We start from the raw sequence: 5,790 nt of genomic DNA, 5'->3' as shown, positions 1-5,790 counted from the left end.
GAGGAAACCATTCGGCTTAAATTGTTCCCATTCTCTCTAAAGGATAAAGCCAAGCTTTGGCTAAACTCCTTGCGTCCTAGGTCTATAGGTACATGGAGAGAAATGCAAGCTGAATTTTTGAAAAAATACTTCCCCACTCATAGGACAGCAGCCTTACAATGTCAAATGATGAATTTTTCTTGTAGTCCAAATGAGTCATTTCACCAAGCTTGGGAAAGGTTCAAAGACTTGTTAAATGCATGCCCTTACCATGGTTTTGAGATGTGGAGGTTAGTGAGTTTCTTTTATGACTCTCTTATCGCAGATTTTAAAAAGCTAGTGTCAACCATGTGTAATGGTGAGTTTTATGACAAAGAACCAAGTAAGGCCTTTGATTTTTTTGATCAATTGGCTGAAAACACAAAGCAATGGGAGACTTCTCTCCCAGTTCATATTGAGTCTAGAAACACTATTTCTCATTCAAGTGGGAAGTTTCAATTGAAAGAGACTGATGACCTCAATGGTAGATTAGCCTCATTGGCTAGGAAAGTAGAGTCTCTTGAGATTAAAAAAGTGCATGTTATAAGTGAACAACAAGAGGAAAGTTGTGTTGTTTGTGAGAGCAAAGGGCATAGGACAACTGAGTGTCCTACCATTCCAGCCTTCAAGGAAGTGCTATATGGCCAAACTTCTGATTCAAGTAATGTTAGAAAGCCATTTCCAAACCAAGTAGGCAATCCCTACTCTAAGACCTATAATCCTAGATGGAGGAACCACCCAAATTTTGGATGGAGAAATGAGGGCTCTTCAGTACCTCAAACATTTCAACCTCCACCCCAACCATTTCATGCTCCCACACATAACACATACCAACCACCTCATAAGAGATCCTTAGAGGATACTCTTCAACAATTCATGCAAACACAAGGAGGAATCAACAACCAAGTTTACAAATTCCAAAACCAGACCAATAGGACCTTAGATGACATTCGAAGTCAACTAACTAAGTTGACTCAATCACTAAGCATTCAAGAGAAGGGAAAAATCCCAGCTCAACCAATGCCCAATCCTAGAGGTCAGGTACACATGAATGAATCCTCCTCACCTAGTGAACCTTCAAACCATGAACAAGTCCAAGCCATCACTACCCTTAGAAGTGGAAAGATTGTTGACAAAGGTGTAGGTTTTAGGATTCCTAAAGGTATTGTAGAGGAGAAATCTAGCGAAAGTGAAGAGGGAATCAAAACACAAGTGACAAATGAGAGTTTAAGTGATAAAGAAGGTGAGATAAATGAGAAAGAGATGAGTGAGAAAGGAGATGATTCAAGAAAAATTAGAGTCAAAATGAGTGATTTAGAATTTGTTCCTAGAGCACCATTTCCACAAAGGTTAGGGAAACCTAAACAAGATCTTATGAACTCAGAAATCTATGAATTGTTCAAACAAGTGAAAGTCAATATTCCACTCCTTGATGTAATTAAACAAGTTCCATCATATGCAAAGTTTCTTAAGGTTTTATGCACAGTCAAAAGGAGATTGAATGTGAAAGAAAGAGCTTTTTTGATTGAACATGCTAGTGCCATCATCCAGTTTAAGACCCCTCCCAAATACAAAGATCCTGGTTGTCCTACCATTTCATGCATTATTGGAAGTCATAAGATAGATCAAGCTTTGTTGGATTTAGGAGCAAGTGTGAATTTAATACCCTACACTGTTTACGAACAATTAGGTTTAGGAGAAATCAAGCCTACTCGAATCACCCTTCAATTAGCTGATAGGTCAATCAAGATTCCCAGGGGTATCGTTGAGGATGTGTTGGTCTAAGTAGATAAATTCTACTTTCCTGTTGATTTTGTAGTGTTAGACACCGCACCAATTCAAGGTTCTAATGCCCCCATCCCAGTCATCTTAGGGAGACCTTTCCTAGCTACATCCAATGCCTTAATTAACTGTAGGAATAGGGTGATGAAATTGTCTTTTGGGAATATGACTATGGAGATGAACATATTTAATGTCTCCAAACAAATCGGGGAACATGAGGACATTAGAGAGGTAGATTTCATCCAAACAGTTTGTCAAGAACACTTTGAGAGAGTGTGGATCAAGGATCCATTGGAGAGAACTTTAATTCATGATGAAAGATTTTGTTCTTTGGAATGTGTTAATGAGGAGGTAAGAGAACTCGAGACTTATTTAGATCCAATGCCTATTATGTCAATAAGTCAATGGACCCCATCATTTGAGCCTTTGATTTCACACCAAGTGCTTGAAAGAGTAGCTGGAAGAGCTTTCTATTGTTTTCTGGATGGATACTCAGGTTACAACCAAATTGAGATTTCTTTAGAAGACCAAGAAAAAACCACTTTCACTTGTCCTTTTGGTACTTATGCTTATAGAAGAATGCCATTTGGTTTGTGTAATGCACCAGCCACTTTTCAAAGGTGTATAATGAGTATCTTTAGTGACATGGTGGAAAATTTTTTAGAAGTTTTCATGGATGATTTTTCAGTTTATGGGGATTCTTATGAGTTGTGTCTAATGAATCTAGAAAAAGTTCTTGAAAGGTGTGAAGAGAGCAATCTTGTACTCAATTGGGAGAAGTGTCATTTTATGGTGACACATGACATTGTTTTAGGTCACATTGTCTCTTCAAAAGGGATAGAGGTAGATAAGTCAAAAGTGGAAGTCATTCAAAAATTAACTACCCCTAAGACTGTGAAAGATGTGAGATCCTTTTTAGGACATGCTGGTTTTTATCGAAGATTCATTCATTCTTTTAGTACCATTGCCAAACCATTGTGTAACTTGTTGTCACAAGATGTCCCATTTGATTGGACATCAAAATGTCAAGAAGCTTTTGAAAAGCTTAAAGGGTTGTTGACAACTGCACCAATCATACAAGCTCCTGATTGGTCTTTACCATTTGAACTGATGTGTGATGCTAGTGATTTTGCGGTTGGGGCTGTTTTAGGGTAAAGAAAAGACAAGAAACCTCATGTCATATATTATGCTAGCAAGACTTTGAATGATGCTCAATTGAATTACACTACAACTGAAAAAGAACTCTTAGCTGTGGTCTTTGCATTAGACAAGTTTAGGTCTTATTTGGTTGGATCTCTTGTTATTTTTTTCACTGATCATGCAGCATTGAAATATTTGCTCACAAAACGAGATGCCAAACCACGTTTGATTCGATGGATCCTCCTACTCCAAGAGTTTAACCTTGAAATTCGAGATAAAAAGAGAGTAGAGAATGTAGTGGCTGATCATTTGTCTCGTCTTTCAAGCTATAAGACCATAATTGATGAATCTCCAATAAATGAACTCTTTGCTGATGAAAATTTATTTTGTGCAGGTACTGTCTCTTACATTGGTTATCCATGGTATGCTGACATAGCAAATTACCTAGCCACAAGTCAGATTCCTTCTCATTGGTCTAAACTTGACAAACAAAAATTCTTGCGCAATGTGCGCACCTTTTTTTGGGATGACCCCTACCTATTTAAATATTGTCCTGACCAAATTATTAGGCGGTGCATCCCTGATCATGAAATTCCAAGGGTCATTAATTTTTGTCATGCATTAGCCTGTGGTGGGCATTTCTCTTCCAAGAAAACCATTGCCAAAATCTTGCAGTGTGGTTTTTATTGGTCTACCATGTTTAAAGATGTTCATGCCTTCTGTGTTACATGTGACCGATGCCAACGGCTAGGTAGCCTCACTAGGCGTAACATGATGCCCCTTAACCCCATCCTTGTTTTGGAAATATTTGATTGTTGGGGGATTGATTTCATGGGACCATTTCCAAGTTCATTTGGTTACCAATTCATCCTTGTAGCTGTTGATTATGTGTCTAAATAGGTGGAGGCCATTGCATCTCGAACCAATGACCATCGAGTTGTGGTCAAATTCTTGAAAGAAAATATTTTCTCTCGTTTTGGCATGCCCCGGGCTATGATTAGTGATGGGGGAAAACATTTTTGTAACAAGCCCGTTGGGATTTTGATGAGAAAATATGGTGTAATTCACAAGGTCAGTACCCCCTATCAGCCACGGACTAGTGGCCAAGCTGAGTTGGCAAATAGGGAGATCAAGAACATTTTAGAGAAAACAGTCAATCCAAACCGTAAAGATTGGTCTCTACGACTAGTTGATGCTTTGTGGGCATATCGCACTGCTTATAAGACCTCTTTAGGAATATCTCCTTATAGGCTAGTTTATGGAAAGCCTTGTCATCTCCCTGTTGAGGTTGAGCACCGTGCATATTGGGCCATTCGGTAATTCAATGACAATGAAAATGAGGTTGGCAAAAATAGAAAGCTTCAATTGGATGAATTAGAGGAGCTAAGAAATGATGCATTTGAAAATGCAAAAATTTCAAAACATAAGATGAAAACTTTGCATGATAAACATATTCTTAGAAAATCCTTTCATGTTGGTCAAAAGGTTCTTTTGTATAATTCACGATTACATCTCTTTCCTGGGAAGTTGAGGACAAAATGGATTGGTCCATTTGTGATTAAATCCATCTCTGAGCATGGTGCATTTGAGGTAGAAAATCCCAAGAATGGAAATATTTTCAAAGTAAATGGTCATCGATTGAAACTTTATCTTGAAAATGTTGTGGCTGAAGTTGAGACATTGGATCTTGAAGATCCAATACCATTGTAGTATCAACAGTAATGAGTTTGTATTTTTATTTTTATTTTTATTTTTATTTTCATTTTTTTCTTGTTTCTTCCATCTCTTATATTTTCTTGTTCATGCATTCGGGACAATGCATTATTTTAAGTTGGGGGGTGTGAGGTTCTTTATTTTAAAAAAAAAAAACATCAATGTTTTCTTTTATGTTTTCTTTTAGTTGTGATATGCAGGTTAAAAAAAAAAATCAAGCAAGAAGTCAGCTCATGCCGAATTCAATCAGACATTCATCCTTGAAAACAGAAGGGGAGTAACAATTTTCTAATCTTTATACTTTTCTTCTCTTTCTCTTTTACATTGAGGATAATGTAAAACTTAATTTTCAATATTTCATTATGTTGAATGCTTGAGATAACCATGCTTGTTAAAAAAAAAAAAAATACTTGCATTGGTATGTGAATGAGACTTGTTTAGGATCATCATTACCTTTTTGGGTTCATCATTGTGTTGAACATTGCATGCTTTAATTTGGGATAGATAATATCTTATAAAGCAAGATATAGCATACTTTTTTTTAAGATTACTGAAGTACATCTTTCCTTGTAAAAGTTGTGTGAGTTGTGTGAATATGCATGAAAGATGAGTATGATGCTTTACTTGTGATTATCCCTTTTGATCTAGTCCTAAACAAGGTTTAAGTAAATAGAGTAATAATCATTACATAAATAAATAAATAAATAAATGTGTACAAAGTTCTATCTACTCCAATGTTTTGAGTTGCTCAGTAACTAGGGGTATTCATCACAAATGTTTATCTTTACGTCAAATGGCAGCTTGAAATATGAGTATGCAAAGCACTTTAAGTTTGTGACTTTGTGAGTAACCGGGTGCATTCATCACAAATATTTGTATTCGCGTCAAAAGGGAAGTGACAACTTAAAGACAAAGAATAAATCATATCTTCAAAAAAAAAAGAAAAAAGAAAAATATATATATATATATATATATAGATATTTCTCTAGTTTGCTACCTTGTTTGTGTTGGTGAGAAGGGAAGATTAAAAGTTGAGTTTTCATATGAATCAATTATGTTGGTTGCACGATAAATATGACTGAATTTGGAAATTTTGTATGGATGTTTGATTTAGAGAATGTGAGTATGCTTATTTTT

The sequence above is a fragment of the Populus euphratica genome, unplaced genomic scaffold (assembly GCF_000495115.2).
Source record: "Populus euphratica unplaced genomic scaffold, PopEup_1.0 scaffold1612.1, whole genome shotgun sequence".
Lineage (NCBI taxonomy): Eukaryota > Viridiplantae > Streptophyta > Magnoliopsida > Malpighiales > Salicaceae > Populus > Populus euphratica.
The sequence above is the reverse complement of the archived record's forward strand: the minus strand, read 5'-3'. Positions refer to the sequence as shown.